Source organism: Strix uralensis, chromosome 12 (assembly GCF_047716275.1).
Source record: "Strix uralensis isolate ZFMK-TIS-50842 chromosome 12, bStrUra1, whole genome shotgun sequence".
NCBI classification, from domain to species: domain Eukaryota; kingdom Metazoa; phylum Chordata; class Aves; order Strigiformes; family Strigidae; genus Strix; species Strix uralensis.
This window is the reverse complement of record NC_133983.1, coordinates 17073926-17100618: the sequence shown is the minus strand read 5'-3', so window position 1 is coordinate 17100618 and position 26693 is coordinate 17073926. Positions and strand designations below refer to the sequence as shown.

The 26693-nt window shown below is 36.2% G+C and overlaps 1 long non-coding RNA gene across 1 annotated transcript in view; it reads right to left on the bottom strand.

Moving 5' to 3' along the window:
* Positions 1–18068, bottom strand: part of LOC141948774 (uncharacterized) — a 137699-nt gene extending 119631 nt beyond the window's left edge. The window contains exon 1 of the long non-coding RNA XR_012630547.1: positions 18013–18068. This is a non-coding gene — a long non-coding RNA (uncharacterized LOC141948774). The remainder of the gene's footprint in view (positions 1–18012) is intronic.
* Between the last annotated feature and the right edge of the window lie 8625 nt (positions 18069–26693).

Here is a 26693-nt window from a genome sequence, read left to right as displayed (position 1 = left end):
TAGAAAACTCAGAAGTATTTAATAGCATGTTTTTGGATTCATGTGTGTCACGGGTCCTCTCTAAATGGTCCATTCTTGCTTTTCAGAGACACAGTAAGATTCCAAGATCATCTAGGGCATAAACAGTGAATTCAAAATTGTATCACAAGTTTAGATCTTTTGCAGTTTAACATTTGCAGAACCAAACAAGGCACTGAAATTTCCGTGGTTCTCCTACCTCCAAAGTTGAATCCCATCTGGCTGATAACACTTTTTTTCCTTTGGGTTATATTAATATCCCAGTGTTCATATTAACTTTACTTGCACTTAGTGATAAAAACACAATACTCCAAAGAAGTAAACATAAGTAAATAATTAAGTCACTTTCCAACCTAAGACAACTTCTTGATTTTGGCTGTGCCCATTTTTGCTGTCTCAAATAAGATATAAAATGCAATTAATCTATGGAGTTTTCAAGAAGAAAATTTCAGCAAGAAATATCTCTATTTAATAATCCTGGTAATATTTTATCTAATTGTAATAAGCTTGAATAAATTCAGACTGTTCCCAACAAAACATGTTGTATTGACAAACACAACCAGCTAACCTAAATATGTAGGTCTACTGAATCCACATCTCCTGATGAATGTAAATTATTTTCTCTACTGCATTTATGCCAAATATGCAAACATCTTTACATACTGTAATAATTATATATATACAGCACTGCTATACAACAAACAGTATCACCACTATTTGACTAATTCAAATTAGTTGAACTGGCTCATTAAAAAAGGTTGGTGTAGAATTGATTGAAAAAATGCCACAACTCATCTCAAAATGACTTGATCATGATGAGAGAAAAGGCTAAATAGTATGTAAAATCATATACTTAAATAAGCATTAATCAACCTAGCAGTTAGGCTGTTAACAGTTTCATCCTCCTGGTTGACAGACTTGGGAAACATTATATATTATTAATATGGCTGGCTAATTTCTAATTAGGAACCCATTAGCAGTTCTAACAACCGTAGATTTTGATGGATTTGCAGTCAACCTGGCCAAAAAAAAAAAAAATTACTAGGTGACCTCTTGCATGGGATTCCTCCATCTGTCCATTATCATTTAATGCCACTCAAATCTGGACTAAAAATGGAAAAAATGTATTTTTGTTCTGACCTAATTTCCTAGGTGCACAATGACCTCTTACCTTCTTCTGTGGACTTCCCATCAGAGGATCACATTAGTTTCTCTTCATTCAAACTGGTTTTTTTTTCTTAATTAAGAAGAAAAAAGCAAGGTATTTCCTGGCTTACTAGAGTTCACTCATACATCTAAGTTTGAATGTGTACCCTAAGAGAAAAGCATAAATTAAATCATATGCATATGATGTATTTGTAAAATGGAAGAATAATAATTTACATTAGCGGGATCTGAGTTCAGATGAGAAGACAAGACAGTTTCATTGAATATGCAATGAAGCTTACAGAAAACAAATGCATTTCACATAAGATGATATGAGGCTACAAGAAGGCAGACAAACTGACATGAAATATGAAGAATCTGCTCAAGGCCTTGCTCACTGTGATACACAATAATAACATCGTTCTTTCAGAGAGATGAAATATTGAGTTAAACAGTATTTAGGGGGGTTTTTTTGTTACTTAGGCTCATAAAAGCCAAATGAGTCTGGCAGAGTCTTGAATAAGTCTTATTGGATTTGTTCATATCACCAAGCCAGCATACAAATTCAAGACAGGTGGTAGTTTCTCTTCTGAAAAAGGTGTAACGTAAGAGTAACAGTGCAGCTTTTGCAAAAGAAAGATTGCAAACATTTATAAAGTCCAGTTTGCCCTGTGCTGAAGAGACAGCAGAACTTTAAATAAATGATGTGCAAACTTAAAAAACACCCAAATGCATTTTATGTAATAAATGGAAAGTCTAAATAGAATGTCTCCAGAATCAGTAAGACGAAGAGATGCTTTGACATATGCATGTACTGCTAAAAGAAGACAGTCTCAAGTATCTAGGTGCATATTTCTAAAGATTTTAAGGCTTTTAAAAACTTCACTGCTCATCAACAAACTGCTGCTGCTTTATAATCAGTCTTATTTCAGATACTCTAGAGCTCCTAAGTAGACTGAGGTGCAATTTCCATCATTTTACTGTTGTCACTTTTGTGGGTTGGTATGAAATTCCATGTAATATGTAATAGAATTAAGTAAGCACAGGAAGAAGTTCCAAACCTTCATAGAACAGGAAGCAATAGACTGATCATTATCTTGTGTCCCAAAATGAATAAAGTATACATCAAATACACAAACAAGATATACTGGGAAGAATAATGCCAACATGGCAAAGAATAACTACCTACAAAGACTGATCTAGTGCTTTTTGTCTCAAGTCTGTGGATATTCACTGGAATAAAATGGACTGAGTGGCAGCACAGTGTTCAGCTAGGTCAAAGATGGGTTTTTGTAGATAATAATTGGATGCCAAGTCATTGAAAAAAGGCATGTTTTAATCAAAGAAGAAAATTTCTCTTGAGACTTCACTTCTGAAATTAAGCAAGAAGCTCACGTATTCTCCTGTGTTTGCAAATTGTATTCTGTGAACCTGTAATCCCACTCAAAGTAGCAAAGGAAAGGTCTCTGACTCGTTTGTTGGGTTTTTTTTCCTCCCCGCTCCCTCTGGGGTGGAAAAATCCCCTTTTCTTTCCTTCCTTTTCCAAAATACCACAATCAGGTTTTATTTATTTATTATTTCTTTTTAAGAGTGGTGAAACCTGAAGCAGGTTAAAAAAAACCCACAAAAAAACCCCCACAACCAAATAACTGCCTAGAAACCCAAAAATCAAAAAACAAAACCAAAAAAACAAACCAACCAAAAAAAACCCCCCAGGAACCAGTATTAATCTATGTAGAAATTATTAGAAAAGCTTATTGCACTAATACTAACTAATCAGAGAATCTGACTTTATTCTATATTTCATTAACAGAAAGAATTAGTTCCGTTTTTATCCACTACCTTGTAATGAAGCTTTCAAGTCTATGTTATAAGCCCTGAAGATGGCTATACCATGTTAGCCAGCAAGTGAGCTATCCCCAAGATTCTCTTCCACTAAAACAAAAGTGATACTGTAGACAGCTCTGCTTCTAGAACATACTGTATTTTATCACTGATTCCTTTGAAGATCTCCAACTCGCAATGCAAAACACAAAAGTAGTTACTCATGATAAAGTTCGAAAATCCTATAAAAGTATACATTATGTGCAAATTTATAACTCGTGGATTTTCTTTGGATCTTTTTTGGAAAAGATAAGAAAATGTTAAATGTTTTTATAAAAGAGGCACAATTCAAAATTAAGAGACAAAGAAGGAGTGTTAATCAAATTTCTCGGTGTTTCACTGTCTGGCAGTCTTGAGACGTTTCCAGGTCATTTAACATTTTGACTTTTATGTACTACTGCAGTTTAATTTTTACAGCAGCACTGTTTAGATTCCAGGGGCAATCACAGTGTTTGGCATACACTATGGTTCCTATTTAGTCACAGGCATTTGAAGATTTGGTCAGTAGCTTGTTCAAACACAAAAGAATTTCAATTAAATTGCTACGTGCCCTTCTACCAGCTTTACTATCTTTTCCGTAAGATGAATATACTAAGTAATTTAATTAATTATTATTAATATCTAATTGATAGACATAAATTGCCATGGATAGTAAAATTTATATACAGCTCTAGCCTGTAATGCACATGAAAGATCCTCCTTCCCTTTCTCATGAAATAAAACTTTCTTCTGCTGCAACTTCAGTAAGAAGTTGACTTTAAATATACCCTTTCATATTTAATACATTTGATATGTTTAGTTTTAATTCCAAGCACTGTCTCCCATAGATTATTAATTATTGCTCAGTGTTTATTTATTTATTTTTAAACATATTAACAACATCAATTTCCCATCTGATTCTGACGTCACACTTTTCTCTAATGACTTGGGCATTTGATTTCTCTTTCCAGATCTCCCTTTATCTCTTCCATGAACACAAGTAACACTGCCATACCTTTGTTTTTTTAGTTCAGAGAATAAGCTGATACACTTCAGTCTCAAGGAATGGTCCTGTATTGAGGAAGTGATAATAAATTTCACTTTCCTTCCTTTAAGGAGACTGAGTGTTATGGTAATCACTACTTCAGAAGATATTTTACCTTCAGTCAAGGTATACAAACACAGGAGTGGTATCAGATCATATGTGAAAACTTCCTTTTCCATTATCTTTGTTGAATCACTGTCAGGAAGAACAACATGCTCTTAAACACTACTGAAGAACATACACTTCAGAAAAAGAAATAACAAAAAGCCAGCCACTGTTAACTTTCTGTCTTAAGAAACGATTGTGGGGGAACCTAGGTAAAAACGGTAATAGAAGAAAAAAAAACCCTTAAAGTTGACAAGCTGAATAGTATGAAGTCTGTTCCTGTAGAAAAATCAAATGCTAGAAAGCCAAGAAAGCTGAAAAGATAGCAGACTGATGAGAGAAAGGAAAATTAGGATCTCATTGCTAGGCAATAGTGTTCTCACTGACAGCTCTTTTCTAAAGATGATAAAGATGGGGTAGATAATATCTATTTTTAACATATGTTTTCCTCTTCTACCTCAGATTGCCTAAATTCACATAATTCACTCTGATTTACAAATCCATATTGTACTTCAAGTTTAAGGACAAAGGAGGTACCATCTAGAAATCCACTACTGCCACTTACAGACTAACTCCTCTCCCTCTGAAACTGAAGTTACAATGTTGAGTTGCAAGTGCCATAAGCATTCAAGAGATATTTTAGATATATTCAGTATGGAGACTAGTGACTTTACAGAATCTCCAACATCCTGAATGTCACTATCAAAGTGAAGTGCGTAAGAAAGATACATACTTATATTCATATGTAGGTATGCATAGCTTTGAAAGCAAGACATACAAAATTAGTAATACATCATAATTTGAAGTTTGACAGAGCTTCAAGATTAAACAAAAAAGCAGTGTTGTTATTGTACTGGTCACCAAACAAGTAAGACAGTAACACTGCTAAAAGAACCAACAACAGGACACACCACAAAGGAATATCAGATACTGTTGCCACTCCCAGTTACAAATATTAGCCTTTGCCTCAGATTTATGCGGGAGTATCTCCCTGCCTCACAATCATGATTTTAGCTTTAAGAAAGGTTTCCACATATTCTTGGCCTCAACACTAAACAATCTACTTTCTCTGATGGGTGTTAGTAGCAAAATGCATTTATGTATCCAAGGTCAAATGCACATGAAGGAGGAAAGAAATTGAAGAAAACTGTATCTTCATTTTGCCCAAATCACAGTTTGTTTACAAGAGAGGTTTGCAGAAAGTCAGGCTCAAGTGTTAGTTTTATTTCACTTACTATATGTGGTAGGATTTACCACGTATAGGGAGAAATCAAGTTTAAACCTTCCTTACACTATGGGGAGCAAACACCTGGAGGTAGACATGAATAATATGATCTTCAGTTCATAGGCTTCTCTCTGGTTCTCACTTGCCCCTTTGCATTTTTATACACACACATATATATGTCTAAACTAAATACATATATACATAGTTTTTATATGCATATAAACTATCAAATATGAATATGATAGCTTCTTATGAATGAGATGGAAAGATTGCTGCTAACACTATTACTAACTACTACTATGATAAAGTTAAAAAGCTAGGAGCAATGAAGATGAACTGGTGGATTACCCAGCCCCTGTTTATAGAAGGCTATTTAGAGTTATGGCTGAAAACCAAGATCAAAACGAAGAGTAGCTTTTCACTTTCTAGGGTTTGGTTTCTCTGCCCTGCTGTCCCTCCCTAGAGTAGAGCTTTCATTCTCAGCATGTCGGTCATGTGTCAGAACAAGGGTCATGACACAAATTACCACCTGGAATAGCAAATGTTTTAGAGATCCTGCCACAGGATCCCCTCTGGGCCACATACAGCGTCTCTGTGGCCCTGAAATATTAGTACTTTGCTTTATTCAGTGCAAAGACTCTGAAATAACGTAACGGATATATTACAGCCCCCAAGGGTGGTATTGTTACAAAGGTAAGCTGAAGGAAGAGTTGCATGCATCCATCTATGGTATCTGGGAGTGCACAGCCTGATGGGACAGTGTTAGAGGACTGGCTTATGCAGGAAGAGGCCACACCTAAGAGAACACTGTTTACACTGCCCTTCTGGAGTATCCCAGGAGTAAACTATTCCTAAACTGAAGCTTTTAACTGAAAAGACAGACATAGCAGTCCAAAAAAGATGTAATAATCAAACAGTGCCAGGCTCACTTCCTGGCTGTCTTTCTTTTGATGGTTATGGATGAGGACTGTGTCTCTTGCTGTGAGATAGGCACATGAAGTCCAACAGCAACCGGTCTTAAAATAGATACTTCAAGGGCTACTGTATTTCATCACAAGCCCCTAAAGAGCTAATCACCCTGACAGTCTCTAAGAGAAGGAAATGAGAAATACTTTCGGACAAGATTATTTGCTTTTCTTTCTTATGTTTGCCATTTTCTCCTACCACAGTTTGCAGATTTGCAAAAATATCAGAAAGGATCACTTGGGGTGGGGGCCAGACACTTGTTTCTTTTCATTCACAGGGTTCTTCTCAGTCTTTCATCTCTGAGAAAACGAAGATATGATAGAACTTTAGAGTGCTGCAGTATTTATCAAACTTGAGAAAAATCTTTTCTACAACTGAAGATTGTGTTTATTCCTTTAATGATACACTCAGTCACAAGAGCTTTTCAAACATGTACAAAACCTAAAACAATAATAAGTATCTAAAAAGATGCCCTAGTTTTAAACGCTGAGCACACACAGCTCTCGAGCTAAATATCCAATCACTTGTTTGGGGTATAAGGACTTTCAAATAACTTGACTTTTCGCTGGTTTTTGTTCTCATTAACACTCAGGAATATCAGCTCCATGGCATAAGAGGGAACTAGTGAAAAAAGATAAAGATAGCTTTAGAGTAGAAAAATAAAACTGTAATACAGGGTCTGGTATCACACATACAAATATGAGATATGCACATCCAAATGCCATCAATTTTGTGGTGAGGTTCTTGAACAGAATAACAGAATTATGCTGTTATCAGTGGTTTGATTTTTTTTTCTTCAGAGCTTTCCATTTTCTCCTGTGCTTGATTTTTCTGCACTACCTATATTGGTTTAACACAAAAGCACATTTAGTTAACTGAATGTAAAATACCTTCTCATGCATCACTGTCACCTCATACCTAAATAAAACTAGAAGATCTTGAGCATTCTGAAGAACAGGATGACTCTTAAACAGATGAAGCAGACCAATGCAGGGGTTCAGCTAAAACAAATAAATCCCCCAAGGTCCTCTGGAATTGTGTTTGTGAACAAGATCAGCAGAGAATATGAAAAAGTATAGTCTATGCTGATCTCTCTTCTATCCCACACATACATAAGACATTTTTGTTGTTGGTTGTTTTGTTGTTTTTTTTTTAATTATTTCATTTTCTTATTTCTAAAGAGTGTATCAAATGCTCAGGTCATGTGGTTCAAGTTTACAATTGTATATCTGATTTACAGTGCTGACATCATCAATAAAGTCTGTTCAGGTTGCTATAATTTGCATCTCTTGTCAGAAGACTATATTCTAAAATCATTCATATAAAGATTTGAAAAAAAGATGCAAGAAAACTGTTCCCATGCTCAACATCTCATATTAGCACAGAACAAGACATAGTCTAGAACAAAGTCTGTTTGAATGACTGTCTTCACTCATGAGCAAAACTAGTTTCTATTAAAAATGTTCTAAAAAGTATGGTTTTAAAGCTAGGTCCACACAATACATTTTTGTGTCTTTTGGAAAAGAACCCTCTTTTATACAGAATTTTTAACACACTATAGTCCCAGTGGCTGCTCTAATGATAGCACCTTCACAGAGATCAGTATTTTATCAATCTGGTGGAATTATCTAATCAACTCCCTAGGAGTTATTAATAGTATATATTATATATTGTATTATGTATTACAAAATATATTATATATAGTATATATATTATATATAAATAAAAATCCCATACAATCTCTTCTCCATCCCTGCCCAAAAAGCAAGTTCTTTACTGTCTAGACCACAAAGAACAGTTTTCTGATTTAAAAAACCTGCACCTTTGAGAAAAATGTTTATAAAAATATTTCTCACTTATTTTTAAAAATAATTACAAATAAGGAACAGGTGTGGGATGGACTGGTAGGGGAAGAAAAAAGCAGAATGGACCTTTATATACCTGTCACTCTGAACTACAGCCTTATGACACAAGCTCTCAAGCACTAAGTTACAGTGGTTGTATTTTAATGGAAAAGCATATAACTTGATTTTTTGGGTGTATGCATGATCTGCACACAAAGGAAGGTACTTTTTAAGAGGAATATTCCCACAAGAACTAGTTCTTTCTGATGAGACAGATTATTGAAGAGAGTAGTGCTTTTTTTCCCCAACACAAAGAAGAGGAAATTTTAATATTAGTCCATGTACATGACTGTGCACAAACAAACATAATACATACATTGTATGTACTAAATGACTTTGTGGTTAAAATGCCTTTGCCGACTTACTTCATGCTGTTATCGCTGAAGCAGAAGTGTGACTAGGTGTAATCAGAGTCATACTAAATCCTGTGTTCTTGACTGGTTATCTTAAGCAAAATGTGACACAACCTTATAACCTTTGATCTGCCTTGGACACAAAGTCTATGTTGTTTAGGTTCACAGAAGAGTTTCTGGTGCTCCTGGAGACATAAATTTATCCTATAAACACACATATTAAAAAGAGACTAAGCAATACTCATAACCTACAAGATAGAGAAGCTGAATCTCTCTAATTGAATGAGCAAGATGCATTTCTTCAGGCCTTGCCTACAATTTCTCCTTGCAATGATTTCTGCAAATGGAATCTCTGTAATAGTAATTATTTAGAGAAAGCTGCCTTGAGGACCCTTTTTGCAGGATAAGGTTCACAATATATATCATTTAGTATTATGAGATTCAAAATTAATTCAGGTACATAAAATGAAGGTTTACATGAACAAAGTGTTAACATCCAATGCAACTCAAGCTTTTAGTATGAAGTAAGATTAAACGGGTACTTTACTACATTGCAAAGCATTAATGCTGAGCCCAGCCTAAGAGAAGCCAAAATTTTAGTGAAGCTCATGGGCATGTAAACTACCATTTTGTCTGCTATATGTATAATAAGCTTCTTTAAGACCGCAGGCAATTGAAATAATTACTTACTGCCAAAACACTAGGGTGGCCATCAGTAATTGCAAAGTGTTCCCAAAAAGTGTAAGGGAAGAACCAGGTTTGGAATGGATATACAAGTCCCAAGGCACTTAAATGATTTTGGCCTCAGCAGCCCATTATGCCCAATTTAATTCATAAGCCATGAATTTAGACTGTCTATAATCTTTGTGCCAGTGCAGCACGATGGCTCAGGGAGAGCACACTGATCATTTACACACTATTATTAGAGAATATCTGGGCTAAACAAGCCAGTACTGAATGTGAATTTTTCCATCCCTACCAAGTCTGAGCAGTATGCTAATGAAAGAACATTCACAGATGTAATTTGCAGAAGTAGCAAGAAGCAAGCTTTCCAGAGGAAAAGGAGGATACCTGGTTGTCACAAAGTCTCATTCGGGAATAGGGGTATTATAATTGTTTATAATCCAGAAGAACAATTGCCTACATAGAAGTTACAGAAGCTGTTAACACATTTTATGTTCTAGCCCCATGCGTAACCTTCCTCAGGGAGACCGCCTTCCAACAATGGAAACTGCAGCAACAACCTTGAGATTTCCATGTTTATTATCCCTTTTCTCCTGCACATCATGGATCTGTTGAGACCTATAGCAGCCACAGCACTAGCAGTTTCCCTGTTTCTGGATGGCCCCAAACCTGAGCTCAGTTTGAGTACTGTAAAGCCTTTTAATTTTCTGGGAAGCTGGGAAACATGATTCTCACAATCTTTCCAAAGTGCTTCCCTCCTTTTCTCTACATAAAGCCAGAAAAATCCTTCGCTGTGCCAAAGGAAAGGAGCAACCCACCAACAGGGAATGCCAGTCCTCTCTCCCTCCCTCCCTCCCTCTTGCTGTTCTGTTGCTATTGCTCAGATCTGGGATCAGTATAATGACAGCATTTTCACACTTGCAATTTTGTCTAATAATAATGAAGATGGTGTTAATGCTATAAAACTACTGCTATCACGCTAGGCTGACCTCTGTACCTCCCTGGAGGAAGGAACTTTAATATACTTCTTCCTCTTAAGCCACAGCTCATCTTTGAACTTCTTACACTGCATTAGTTTACAGCACATTGTGCACATTCCAACCAATATTCAATGCCACTTCTTGATGAGGATTAGTATTTACACATGACTTAGCAATTAGATTCAGCTGCAAACAGAACTGAGATAAAAAAGTACTCTGCTCAGACAGCAAATACATAAAATTCAGTCACCCTGTGTCAACATAACACTAGCATGTAGGATGCAGCCAGAGCCAACAAATCACCTTCAATCCCATGTACTGTTTAAAGATTTATGATAAAGCAATCCACACTGGCTGCCTCATATTGAATGTCATCAAGTAGAACGCAGTCTTCAGTACGTAGCATACAATTAAAAAGGATAATTTAATTATACTAAGTTCAGCATAAAGAGCCATCAACTATGAAAAAATACAAGTCTCTAAAGTACACTGAGCCTATTTTCAATTTTTGTTTCTTAAAAAGCTACAACTCTCCTATTACCAAAACAAAACTGCTACCAGATTCTGAAAAACTGAGCAGAATTTTAAGGAAAATAAAACCTCTTTGTTGCACTCTTCAGGTGCTCTGAACATCAAACATGCATCACTTTCTCAACAGTTCAAATGTGAACATTTGTCGTTTTATATACTTTCAGGCTACGTGGATCTTCCTTGTTTAATTGCCTTAGAACACACATCAAACATGATTGAATGAGAAAGATAAGCCTTCCTTTCTGAGGAAAGATTTGTTCTAAATTCTACTGAACAGGTGTCACGGTTTAACCCCAGCCAGCAACTAAGCACCACACAGCCTCCTGTTCACTCCCCCCTGGTGGGATGGGAGAGAGAATTGAAAGAATAAAAGTGAGAAAACTCGTGGGTGGAGATAAAGACAGTTTATTAAGAAAAGCAAAAGCCACGCATGCAAGCAAAGCAAAACAAGGAATTCATTCAGCACTTCCCAAGGGCAGGCAGGTGCTCAGCCATGCCCAGGACAGCAGGGCTCCGTCACGTGTTAGGGTGACTTGGGAAGACAAACACCATCACTCTGAACGTCCCCCCCTTACTCCTTCTTCCCCCAGCTGTATGTGCTGAGCAGGACGCCCTGTGGCCTGGGACATCCCTTGGGTCAGCTAGGGTCGGCTGTCCCGGCTGTGTCCCCTCCCAACTTCTTGTGCACCCCCAGCCTCCTCGCTGGTGGGGTGGGGTGAGAAGCAGAAAAGGCCTCGACTCTGTGTAAGCGCTGCTCAGCAGTAGCTAAACCATCCCTGAATTATCAACAGTGTTTTCAGCACAAATCCAAAACATAGCCCCATACTAGCTATTATGAAGAAAACTAACTCTATCCCAGCCAAAAGCAGCACGAGAAGAAACTAAACCAAAATGAAATGTTTTCCTTCACATCCCGATCAAGGTATCAACAACACTGAGGAAACAGATTGTGTTTTATCACCTGTTTTACTGCCTCTTTATGTACAAGCACCATTGTTATCAACTGGGCACATTCCTCACGTCTCTGTAACATCACAGCCCCGCAACCATTTGATCTACAGGTATAATTATGACAAAATACGGGAAGGTTGATATATTTGTCAGGCACAGAGGAAATGCGAAAAAAACCCAACTGAATAATGATAAAATATCACGAAATGTCTTCTATATTTACCTTTATGCTTTAATCCTACCAAGTAAATAATTTTATTATATTCCATTTAATGAAAGTAGAATTGCAATTTGCACACATACATAGAAACCTCTAAAATAAAACAGGATCTTATTATCACTTGAAATTGAGATGGAGATATTTTGGATTTAACTCTAAACAAGCCCCACTAGGTACATTTAATGTGTCTGAGCTGAACAACATTAATTGCCATAAATACTAACAATCTTTTTTCCACTCTGAAGAATGTCAGGTAAATGATTTGCTAAGCAGAAAAAAGGTGAAGAAAGTCAGTTTTACACCTAAATGACAAAAGCAAGAAACATTTCTTAACAAATTTTCCCAAACTAACACATATCCAAACACAGTAATTTAGAGGAGGAAAATTTACAAGAGACTTCCTTTTAAGATGCTATATCTATAATCCACTAAACAGAATGAGAATTTCTCCACTGAGATCAGAGAACTCTAAATCTAACACAATACATTAAAAAACCCTAATGTATTTAACTTCAGTTCTCTACAAGAAGTGTACAGAAAAACCTCTTTCAATTACTAGAAGTGAATATGCCTACCTCTAGTTATTACCATGCCAAAAATATGTTCTTTTATTTTGGACAGACTGGACTTCAGTAAGATTGAGCCAGAAAGCAGTATAGTAGTACACTATAGTGTACACATAGGTGTACAGAATATCTGCTATAGCAAATATTTCATAACTATCACATGTACTTGTATTAATGACAAAGATGAAAATGCATCAAACCAAATCTGAGCTCAGTCAGGGAGTCAATCAAAAAAAGCTTATGCTAGGACTAAAAAACTGCAAAAAGAATCCGCAATAAAATTAAGCATTTTTATTTGTTTCTGGGCTTTCACAAAATATTGTTCTGCCTTCTTACTACTAATAATAATGAATTCCAGTATGGAGTTTTTTTGAAAAGTACATGTATCCCTCTTATCTTCCAGTGCTGTGTGTTTTGTTGCATACGGCTATGATGCCTTTAATTCTTAATAGAAATTCTTCCTGAATAAAATGAATGAGAAGGGATTCCTCTGCACAGAAACTACTTTACATGAAAGTGCAAGATTACACTTCTACTGACAGCTTGTGTTTATTGCTTGTTTTAAAGAACAGCGCCATATACTTTTTATAGTTTATTTCTAAACTTTGTATTGATGTACAAATAGTATTAAATATAATTGATTCCACTTACCAAAAGTGCAATTCTCTTAACAGCTTGTTTGGCATTTTTTTTTACTGTGATGTTTAATAAAGAGAAACTTTAAGGTCCAAGTTAATCTAAGTGGAACTGATCTGTAGGCAATAGCAAATGTAAAGGCATGGGAAACACTTCTGCCATTCATTCTTTAAAGATAAAATATTTGCCCAGGCAGAATCTTCTAACAAACTTAATTCTGAGCACATGCACTGAATAAAAAAAAAATAATAAATGTAGAAGCAGGTAGAAGAAGGTAGGTGCTTCAAACATCTGATGGTCTATCTTTAAAGTTCTATGGTACCGAGTTCTAGCTGTTATGAAGGGGAAGATAAGTTAAGAAAGAGTTATGAAAAGTGCAATTAAGGGAGGAGAGAGGAAAGCTGAGTAATAACATTTACTGCATGGAACCTCCTCCTTCTAAGGACACCTATCACTACTACCTAATTAGACCAACCAACGTATTCATAATTGTTGCTATCTATTACACACATGCACACACTCACATATATATATGTGTGTGTGTATACATAGCATATTTATATGCAAAACAAGCTTAAATACTCTTAGATTGTGCACTATTTAATTTCTTGCTGTATTTATTACTAAGATAAAAAAGTTTGTTGCAAAGCCATTCTTATGGCTTCCCTTGGAAGGCACTTCCAATTTTCTAGTTTGTTTCAGTGTACAAGGAATATTGAATGTAAAACAAGTTCACTTTCTCCAAAGGCACAAAATACTACGTTATAATTGTTACATAATTTCACTGTTCTCTGACCTCTTCTCAAAGTATTAAATGGAGATACTCCATAGACCATCAGCTCTTTAGTTTCCACTTTGTTTCAAAAGGACAAAGACATTCCTAGAGTTTCAGCTGCCTATCACAGTCACACTAATCACTCAAGTGTAGAGAGTTACCTCCTTGTGACCAGAAAACACTCAGAGCCTAAATATGAATTACAAGCATGTTCTTGACTTCTTGAACCTGAAATTTTATAGTGTACTCTTTGTCTTGAGAATAAGAATCATAAAATGACTTACTGGATAATTATGGCTTGAGAAGAAATGTGTTAAAAGCACAAGCTGTTTAAAGACAAAAACCCTACTTGAATTCACAAATAACTTATTTACTGTAAATGTTTCTGCTCTAATCAGTAAGCATATTAGAAATCAATGTTGGAACACTGAAAATATTTTACCCAAGAGATGGAAATTTCCTGGGACAGCTCAAGACTGCAGAATAAATCTTCCAACTAACTAAGGACGATCAAAAGTCTTTGCACATTTCACTTAGCTGTTCAAGAAACACCTGTTGATACTACCACAAGCAGCAAGTATGAGATTGTGTAAACATATGTGCTTCTTGCAAACCCTTTTGCAAAGCAGAACTGTGTCTACGGAGTTATGCTAATTATTGTTTTACCAGTAGGTTTGTGCATATTTGTTTTTCCACAAACACATCCCATATGAAATAACAATTCAAACCAAAGTAATTTGCCTTAACGTGCTTCTCCCCTAAAGAACAAATTCTATGGCAGTTGTTAATTGTGTTGCTTAATGTACCTGTAAAGCAAAAGACAAGGAGATACTACGCTTAGAATCTGAAAACTGACAGTGACCTGATCACAGTCCTTTCAAAACAAAACAGGAGCTTAACCCCACTGAGGCAGTCTGAGGTAAGTGCTATATTACTGGTACCTCTAACACAACAAAACTTGTCTAAATAGAAGATATTAGGCAACAGAGCTTAAGACGCAGCATTTTTCTTAAGCACCAGTTTTACTGTGCCATTTGGAATATGCAGTTTAGCAAATACACAGAAATTACAACAAACGGGGAAGAAAAAATATTGTATAGGTAGGATGTTAACAGTTTTACACACTGTTTTTAACATGTTAAGTAATGCATAATGCACTTTTTCATATCCATTTTAGGATATTCAGATACAGAACACTAAAACTTGTCAGTCAGAGAATACATGATTTTTCTTCATTACATGGAGTTTTTAATGAGAAACTTTTACTGCATTTTTAGGGACATTCTGCAAGACCAAAATATTTCTTTGTCAAAAATTCAGATATTCTTGTTGTGGATTTGTAAAACCCGAAGTCTTTCTTCAGTATGAGACCTTAAAAAAAATTGGTTAAAAAGTTTGACAAAAATTAAGTGTATCTGTGGAAATGCAACTGTATTTCTAAAGAACACTGCCAACACTCCCCCTGCACCTCCCCTCCACATAAAATTCATTCAGGAATAAACCCATTCAGATTTTGCTTTCACAAATAGCAACCAAAATTTTAGGTAAATTCACTGAAGTATCTCCATTATGAAACGGATACTTGAGTTGATGGAAACAACTCAGTACTTTCACTCAAAAATATGAATGCTTTTGCATTTCTTTGCTTTTGTGTTACATCCTGCAGTTCAGAATACATGCATTAGTAAGATCAATAATTAAACGTTGCCTTATTTAGAAGAGTCTTAACTGTGGGTATAGCTTTCAGTACAGCTAAACAAGGTTCTCCTTTCTGAACAAATGTGTCACTTCAAACTCCCTATCATGGATACAAAATGAACTGAACATTAAAACTTGATATACTTTACCAACACACCGCTAAGTTTAGCAGCTTAATGGAAATTTTCATTAAACTTCTACTGATTTAGTAAATTTAGTGGGAATATTCAAACCAGATTCACACATGTTTTTGAAAAATAAGAGTGACAGATCATAAAAAGGAACAAAAAATTAACTTACTCATTGGGTTAAATATTGCTTGTATGTCTACATCCTCTTTTGCACAATGTATTATGAGATCTTTTGGATAAATATCTACATATTTTATAAGCATACATACCTGAGGAGGTACCGAGCAGGACTCCATTTTTCAGAGCTGTCCTGAAATTGAACTTTTCGCCTTTACATTACTAATGGTACTGAATATTGAACTAGATTCCCATGCAATAATTAGCTTTAAAAAAGGACTAATGCTTCTAAATGTCTGCTAGCTTGGATGATGTGAAATCCTGGGTGATATTATTTAGAATATGTACATACAACATGCATAGCTTGCTTTCTTTTTTCCCCTCCAGTGACTGAAGTCCATGAAACTGCTATTGTCAAAAAGATTGCTGGTAACTCCCTCCTCAATTAGTAAAATGGGTTTTTCAGCTATGTTTGGAGTAGTTGGCATTCTGGCAGTGAATGACGACTAGTACAGATGTTTTATGCATCTGTCTTAATGAACAGCCAAGACAGGGAGATTACAACTTTTAAGAAGGATGCCAAATCACAATTTGTTTATGCAGTTCCTACATGCTTCTAGCACTTTTACTTATGATGGGGCAGTTTTTCTGGTTTTTGTGCAGTACACTGCAGAAACAAACATTGGAGGTGGATTGAAAGATGTAGAGCAATACCAAAGAGATAAAGTGAAATAAGACAACAGCTTTAACACTTCCAGACAACAAAGAGCTGAAGTATTGACTAGATAGGTTACAGAGAGATGTCACCGTCCAAGTTAATTACATTTTGCACATCAGATTTGCAGCTGGATAACAAAGTCCTGGTTATGCTTATGTATCATGACTCCAAGATTTGAAACAACTAAAAGGATGAAGGAAATCACCAGCACTGACATTTTTCCCCTGCCAGTAATGCAAGAGACAAAGACAAGACGTTTATATGGTGTGACTGACATAAGACTTAAGCTTTAAGGAAGCATAACCATTTATCCTTGTTTACAGCAAAAGAGAAGGATAAGGAACTGTTTTGTGATAGCAGAGGCAGAGCTTTCATTATCAAACACAGTTTTCCCAGAAACTGACGCATGTGTATTTTAGAAACAAACAAACAAAAGATTGGGTAAGATACTTCAAGAAACTAAGACAGTAGATACACAATTACTCAGCTCTAAAAGCACTAAAATGTAACGGTAACACTAGTTATGCCACACACATATGGAGGACATGCAATTGTTTAAGAAGCAGTATTTGAATCAGTGGCTGCAGCCTTTGTATTCCGAATAGATCCTGAAAAAAAGATAAGGTAATCTGCTTCTTCATGCTTCTATGAAAGTCAAGAAACTGACTCTTTATGATAAGTAAAGGTCCCATTACAATACACCAATACAATTTCAATTTCAGGCAGTCATGAAAATTTGTTGTCCCAGAAAGACCTCATTTTGCATTTCCAGTTTTGTCTTAAGCCTTTATTGTAGCAGGTTTGCTTTCTAACAGCTGCTGAATTTCACTGCAGAAGTGCCTCTATTGATTAGGACATGAACTGAATTAAGAATAGAAGAGTTGATTTAAAGTGAGAGGCTGCAACTTTATTAACTTTTATCACAAGCGGAGATATTACACTGAAATGTTTTTACTTAGTTCAGTATGTTGCTAACAGTGTTCCAAGCCAAATAAACATTATACAGCCTAGGTATTCTGACAGTTAGGTCTTTCACTAAAAAAGGAGGAAGGCAAGTACAGAAGAGCTATCTTAATCAGAGAGGATTTAAAAAACCTTTTTGTACTATTTTTTACAAACCGCTATTGCTCGTTATCTCCTTAATCGCCTGTATTACACTGGAAGTAATCTATCAGTGTTAGTAGAAAACTGGGACAAAAATACAAATCCAATCTAAATACAAAATTTACAGCTTCCTACTCCCCAGTAGGCTGGCTCTAAACATCCAGGCTGCTATGAAGAAGATACCTTGGCAATTTAGGTTCCCTAGAAAAATATATTCCTGATTCTGTCTCTTAGCAGTTGGACAGATGCACAGTATCTTGGGAACATGATACTTACACTTTAATGCAGGACAGGCGAGGTGGTCTCAGTCAGAATGGCTTGACTGCCCTGTTGCCACAGATATACAAAGAGGAGACTACAGAGATGAGCAGCTTTGCTCTCCTATACTGGCATCTGGCCAGCAGTAGGCAGGTACATATGGTCAAGGTGAAATAAAGTGGGAAAGGACCTCAACCATGACTAGGGTTCACTTCAAAGGGTCAGCCTTCTCCCTGCCTGTGTGATCACAGGCACTCTCTGTCTGGACAGGCAGGAAGATTAAAACTGAAGCAGAACCTACACACTTGCACTGAGAAGGGTCCAAACTCTGCCACACACCATTCAAAGACACAAAGAAACGCAGCTTCAAAGATTCCAAGAATCCATAGGATGAGTTTTTAAATATTACAGAATTTATAACAATATTACTAATTGTTCTCTGACACTTGAACACATAATTTAAAAATACATGTATTACTTCATTCTTCATGCTTCAAATACAACCAGAGAACTGTGTTTCTACCAGAAAGCAGGCTTTTCTGCAGCAAGACACCACTGCTGTGGTATCAGTTATTTATATTTGCATGACAAACAGTTACTGGCTCTTTGCCTAACGCGTTGGTGTTGGAACATTTGGTCCAAACAGTGCGTCTGCCAGCTAAGAACTGCGCTGAATCTGTCAGAAGGCGTTAGATAAATGTGTCACCCTTGACAGCCTGCATGTGTATAATTTGAACTACAATAAGTGCAAGTTACTGACCACAATGCAGTCTGTACTAGGATTGCACACACTTCCCACGCAGACATAAATAGTGATTGCAGCTATAGACCCATTTCTATTTTCTGACTGAGGGTGTTGTACTGTTGCCCACCACTTCGAATACTATTTCAATTTCATGCAAGCAACAAAAGTGGGCCAAACCAGCCTCCACAGTCAAAAAATCACATACAAAATAAACAGAAAAAACCCAACCCCACATTCCTACCCCTGGGACTCAAAATCTGCTGCATACATTAGGATATTAAATACCATAAGCAAGTTCTCAAACCACCTTCCTCTCAGATTCTACCATGTTGACAAGCGTCACTACAGAACCTATTCCCCTAGTCCATATATGCAAACTGAGCAGCTCAGGCAATCAAATCCTACAATCCACAAAATGAGCCACCAGAACTCACACCAGTCACTCTTTTGTGTATCTTTCGCTATATGATGCCAGATGCACTCAAATCCACATGTTTAGCCTGTGCTGAGATTGCAGTAACAACTCAGAGGCAGAGCCTGGCATAACAGTACAGGCTGTTCTGTGAAGGCTATTCTCTCTTTCACTGAGGCTCTGACCCCACTCACTTTGAACTCAGTAGGGGCTGGCTTTCAAAGAGAAGAGGAGTAAGCCCAAAGGTACCCACAGTACAGGTAGAATCAGACAAATAGTCTTCCAGTGGGATTCCACTGATTTTAAGGAAAACTTATTTTTGGTGCCTCACTCAAATGTAGAAAAGCATTCTTTACAAAGCAAATGGAATGAATTGTAATAATTGAAAACAGCATGAGCCCTCACTGTTAATTTGGGGAAAGGGATCTTGAAAGCTGAACAGTTACCATCTGAAGCAATGATAAAGAACTTACCAGCAATTTATATAAATACCAACCAAACGTAATAGAAATTTAACTGAACAGCAGATGGAAAGGAAAAAAGTTTTCTGTGTTTTTGCAGAACTGCTTACCGTAAATGAAGCCAGCAGGGTATCTGCTGAGTGACACCACTCTTAGATAATAAATACATCTTCCCTGGCAAAATTATGATCCAAAAATGTAACACACTTTTTGAAAGATTAAAAAAATATATAAAGTATACAATTTTTATTTGTCCTGTTCTCTGGAGTAATAAGAAGTGACTGACAAAATCCTATCTTTGTATCCTTATACTATGTTTTGGACACACATTCTATCAATTTTTAATACCTTGTTCCACAACTTTAAACAACAGTTAACTTTATTGTGCTCTTTCGTTGTTATTTTGTTTCCTTTTGGGATGCTGAACATCTAAGTCAATAAAATCCAGTGACTGTCCTTATCAAAACAGAAGACTTAACCTTGCTTGGAGGTTTCTGAAGCATGATTTCTACTTTCAATATGCTCATGATTACTGAAGTCATCAATATACCTCATCTCACTGGGGTCAACTATGGCAAAACTATGTGTCTACATATATTTTACCCTAATCTTCAACATAAATGTGCTTAAGCATGGGAATTAACCTACTGAACCATACTTACATTATATCCATTGGAAGAAAAGGACAGTTCAGAGACTCTCCTCAAGATCAGATTCATATCTCATGCAAAATGCAGTTCTGTGTGAGAACTCTGGTGTGGCCTGAGAAAAGTCTAGATAGGTTAGTACAACCACACAACCAAGTGACTGCCTCTACAGGAGACAGGCAAAGACAGAGCTCCCCAGGTCATCACCCACAACAGAGGCTGTTCTGTCAAACAGATGAGGACACAAATTTTCTTCCAGACCCAGACGTGACAGACAAAAAGCTGTTGCCAAGTTTCTTGAGACTGTTCCTACTTTCTCCTCCCAAAGCTACTTTTGTGAATGCCATTCTCACTTGCTTTCAGTCAGAACGAGCAGGATGGCTTTAGCCAGTTTCTAGAGCAAGTCTCTCTGAATCCAGCTTTCTGACTGAAATGGGTCAGGGAGCTTTCAAAAGAGCAATTGTGCTGGTAGGGGAGAAGACCCTACAGGGGAGAACAGCAGGGAGGAGGACATCACTTACAGATGATAATTGCTTCCATAGGCAAAACTAGATGCAGAACAGGACATCTGTCGCTAGCCTGTGACTGTTTATGAGCTCCTAGTTAAGCACATGCACAGCTGACTGAAGACTGCAATTGCCACAGTCCTTCAGTGTACCTAACACAGCTATGCAGGAGTGGGACACACGTGTCCTTTCCTCTCCCACACCAACCTAAATCTCAATTTATTTTTCCCTGAGTCTGTCCATGTGGAAAACAGACTGCAATAAACCCAAGTCAAAGAATTGTTAAATATTTTACCGATCTTTTCACCCATATTTTAATGATTTTACTTTCCATACAATTTTAAAGTACTTTTCTGAGAATCGTTTGAATTATTTATCTATCATACAGTAAGGCCAACCTAGTACACTGATAAATATTATGTAGATACTGAATGTGGAAGTGTTTTGTCTATTTGCCATTGTGCTATTTGTACAGAATTCTGGAATAACAACAAAATATGACTACCAGCAATAAAACTCATCTTTTCTGATATTTGAGGGTTCACAGACTGCTTGAAAATGCACCATGCTCAGTGTTATGCTAGTAAAATTGCACTTTGCCTCTCAAACTAACAAGCATTTCCATTAAACATAGCATTCTCAGCAAGATATTTTCTGAATAGTGAATACTTTGATTGACAAAGGATTAAATTACTGCTGAGCCATTCATTATTTATGGCTCTTAACACCTGTTAGGTGTTAAATTTACCTTTTCACATCTCTACTCTGCAAGGTATATGCTCCCATTTCATTAACATCCTGTGTTTTACATCAGTGATGACATTTCAACATACAGTGGAATAAAACTGATGCCTTTTTGAATACAATACTAAGGTGTTTTTTTCAAATTTATATTTAATGATTTCACAGGCTAATTTTTTTTTCTCTCAGAACAGATTGAAAGAATTTTAGAAGAAAAGCAATGCTGAATTTGGTGGTTTTTCTTGTTGTTCCCTGCAATTTGACGTGATAAAACAAAGATTTTCTTTTTTGTACTAAGAAAGTATCTATAGACACTGCTGTTTCTTTCAACAGCAATGGCAAACAGTAATGGACAAAACACATAAATGCCTTGAGACTGTCAAGAAAGGATTCCCTTAAGCACTATGAATAATAAACTAAGAGGGGCTCAGTATATCTGTGCAATCAAATATAGCATATAATTAAACAGAAAATGTGTAATCATCACCTGAATTTTCTCTTATACTAAAGAAAATCATTATACTGTTGCAGTAGTACAGTTAAAAGCCATTGAGACTATCAGAGCATCACAGTGTATTTCTACAGGCGAGAAGTGTTCAAATGTTTTAATAAGGTGCTGTGCAGTAATAACTTCAGTGTGTTCCCAAATCACAGAATTAATTTACAGTCCTTTTATAAAACTAAATGGATTTAATAAAGTCTGATCATAAATTAACACTAACAATTGATGTAAATTGCAGTGTTAGCGAGATTTACTTCAGTTATGTTACTGTTTACGGTATTATAAACCAGACTTCTAATGTATTACAGGCTGAAGGGCAATCTGTTTAATATGGGAAAGAGTTGAAGGCAGGGAGGTGACCTGTTTGCAGAATTCTCCTAAATCACATGACAATTATTACAGAAGCACTTATATATAGTCTTGACAAAAGCAGTGCAATGTGGTACTGTAGCAATGTGCTTTCCTGAGAAATCTTTTAATTAAACAAATGCAAAGGAAAAGGTTAAGTGAAAAATAAACAGTTGCTAAACAGGCATGATGATCAGAGGTTAAGCCACTTAAAAGTGGCAGAAGATGGTTGCAGTATTAAATAAGACCTCAGGAGTTAGGCTGGCCAGAAGAAGCCTCAGAGTGTTTTATGAAGCGCACATCTGTATTACTCAATCTATTCATGTTCACTCTGAGCATATTCAGAGACTCAATAAAATATGTATGCAAGTATTCACCTCCATATTAAACAACAGCAACTTGCTTTGCTATTTCTTCCTTTTGAAAAATGCTTCCATCAGAACATTTTTAAGGCAACTCTAATCCACTGCTTCAAGATTCAGGACTACCACTCTCTTAACTGTAAGAACTGCGTAAAACCTACAGGAAGCCCAGACAAAACTTTGATTATTTGGTTCGTTTTTGTGCGTGAATTTTCTGGTCTCTTTTGATGTTATTTCAATTGGTTAGTAGAAGTAGTATCTATTTTTCAGATGTTAAGCAAAGAGATGTGCAATGAATCAAAACCATATGATCAACTTCCCCAAACATCACATAATTCTGTTTGCTTTTGAGGAAGAGGAGCAGCTCTCCACCACCAGCAACAAGTGAAGCTGGTGTGCATACTTCCCCAGGGTGAAAACTGGTACTTCATAAAGGCCTTAGAAAATTGCTCAAAAGATAATAGGAGAGTCTATTCTTCCAAATGTATTTATAAGAGAGCATACAAAAGTACTAAAACGTAGTGAAGAACAAGAATTCTTGGGAAGACAATTTCTCAGAAAATTGCGAGCCTCATGTTCATGTTTGAGTCAGGTGACTTAGAGGAGTCCAGAGAGGACATGCATCTGCAGTCAGTATTTCCTGCTATTTCAACCAGTTTTAAGTGGCTTGTCCATCATGATGTACAATTTAGTGCCTCATCTTCCTAAGATCCATACCACTGCTTCTTTAAATCCAACTGGAAACACACTCTGAATTTTCAAATGTGCAAAAGCTTAATTGGAAACACCAAATGTGCCTTTCTAAATCTCATCCCAGTAGACAAGAGACCATGCAGATTCAAAATTATATATATACACCAGAAGTAAGATATAACTGGCATTTATGTGCTTTAATCCACAAGAGCAATGCTCAAAATTCTCATCTACTCCCTACAAGCACATACATCTTCACCAGCAACATTTCAGGTGTTACAGACATGCTTTTCTGCCCATGCCCAGAAGGATCACAGTCTTATCAGAACTGAGCAGGTTGGTATCATCTCACACAGACTCCCTGTAGAATCTTCAGCGTAGATGCTCTCCTACGTTCCCCAAAGGGAACATTTGGGAAGGTATGACAGCATAAAACACAGCACCAGATGCTACTTTCATTCAAAAACACAGCTTGCAGTGGGAAGACGCAGTGTTCCACATTTATCCATGAACTGGTGAGATCAGACCTAAGCTAGAATAAGCATGCCCTTCTGTTTGGTCTCTACCTCAGCTGTATTTGTCTTCACCTCTAAACTAGAGAAAGGGGGTTCTCTCTCTCCCTCTGTCCCAGTCAATTTGCCTCATATTTGTTTTCAGGCCCAATTATATGGGACATGAACAGTTTACATGCTGCTGTGGAGCTCATCTTCTGCTCCTCCTTCTTTCTACCAAATCTTTTTTCCCATTTAACCTTGTTCCTGGCTACAATCTTCACATGGAAAAGCTGCAGCTTTTCTGATCCCTTGATGAGGTAATTCAACATGCTAACAGATAATAACCATTTTTATGGAGAATGACATGGGTATTGGGCTAGCTGAATCAGCTCTATAATTGGTCAGCAAAGCTCCAGACTGGCACAAGTGGCCATGCAGGTAGAAGCAGAACTGCTCTGTGAAAGTGGGGGCTACACCACTATCTTTACTTTTGGAAGACCCAGTGTTACAGAAAAGAAAGAACACAGCTGTTTTTGAAGAAAGTGTTTGGGACCTATCACAGAGTTTCTGGGATATGAACCTCACTACAGTTCACATGGTGCTTTCTGCCCCAAAGACAAGCAATAAAAAATGTCAGAGAGCTATGACATAACCTGAAAAGCAGTTTGATATTTGGGTTGATGATATCAAATGTGCAATATTAAGTTCTTTTCTATTCATTCCTTAAGCTTTTGATACCAGCTTTTCAGGTTTCTTCTTTATCTGAGTACCCTGTGGATACTCTAGTTCCAAACCTAACTAATCAATTCAGCATTTATGAATAATGCTGACTGTATTTATAATGTATGGACTCTTCAAGACAAAATCAGATAAAAGATATAAAAAGTAACAGTAATTAGTTATGTTACCTGTTTTTCTGTAAAGAATTTATCGAGCCAAAATCAAAAATAGTCCTAATTTTTTTTTTTAAAAAAATCTAAATATTATTCTCTAAAAAATACTGGTTTGGCACATTTCCAAACAGTATGAAAATAGGAAAAAATATTGTTAATTAAAACATCTAAACAGCCTAAGGTATTTGACCTTTCACAAAGCTCACTATAAATAGCTTCCAATACTGGAAGACTTACACTCTACAACTGCAACAGATTGATAAGGAACAATGGCAACGCTAAGGGAGGAAATCAGATTAAGCAATGTTACCCGCTATTTCAGATACTACGATGTAAAACATTCCTGTTAATACACTGTGAATACCAAGGTTATGTGGTTGAATTCAGTCATGTGATGAACTACTGAAAAGGGTATCAGAAATGCATTAGGATAAACAAGGAGGAAAAATTACTCTTATTTCTGTAAGAGCAAGTTTCATTTGTTTTGAAATAACCTGTTTCTTTTAATAATTCTCTAAATAACCCATGACTCTGCATTATGTGACTTCAGGCAGTATCTTAAGTAATACAACCCTTAGCCTAACCAGAAACAAGGCTATTTGGCAAGGAGAAATACAATAAAAAAAGAAGATAGGGTGGAATGATGTTTTAAGAGCAGCTGCACTTTCTCAAAACACACTACTCCACATTGCTATGAAGCAATCTTTTCCATAGTAAATCCATCTTCAGAATGAATTTATTTCCACTGCTTGGAAAAACCCCACATAATTCATAATTCCACATCAAGCCTAGCATAGGGAAGGGTTTTATTTGTTAAAGGCTACTATTTTCTCTCTGTTGAGTGTAAAAATAATGCAAAAAGCATGCTATAAACACAGGTAAACAGTTCTGTTAGCTAGGTTAAGCCCTTCCACAGCACTTTAGTATTCATAATATTGCCAAAAACCCCTAATATATCAATATTAAACAAGTAGGACCTTTCTTATTATTTACCTAGTCACCATTGTTTTCCAGAATTTATTAGACAATGACAAGCCTCATTTAGTAACCAAAACACCAGATCTATTTAGTATCCTATAAACATTTACTGCAAGCTTTGGGGTGCTCAATTTTTAGCCTCAAACAAAATATTCCTTGTGCTGTTGCAACTTCTTTGTATATGAAGATCATCATCTTAAACACACAATAGTATCTGAATAATAATTTCTAGTGAGAGTCACCACTAGGATAAGAATCATCAATCTCTGCTAAAGTATTAAGTGTGTTAAAGCTGGAATTATTCCTTTATACTTTTATAAATGCCAATAAACTACCTTAGTCCCCACAGATCTGTCATAATTCATGCACAAGATTATCCCATTTTACTACTCTGGAGTACATTCTGAATACAATTCTTGTTACATTTCTTTTGGGAAAAGGGAGAGGTTACTACTTAAAACTGCTTCATCTGAAATATTTCATAATTAACTCAATGTTAATTCTGTGCTACAACACAAACATAATCATGTTATTAAATTAATATTTAATTATAAAATAATCACTGTGCAATATAAAGGGTAAAAACAAATTACAGAGTTATTATAGGATAATTAAATATTTATCATTGAAACACATGAGTGACAATTTGTGACCATAATGTGTTGAGAAGAATTTTGTCCATAGCAAACTGCTGTGAACCCCAGTCAATCTGCTTCCTTATCTTTTACACTCAGATTATAATTTTTTTTGTAAGAGTAACCATGGGTTTTTACTCAGATGTATTATCCCACATCAGTAAACACACAATTATTAATACAAAATTATATAATTCACTCAATAGGAGTAATTGAGTCACTTTTTATAACTGTTCATTAAGAATACTGTAATTCGTAAATGCTTTCTTTTCCTCCTGTAGG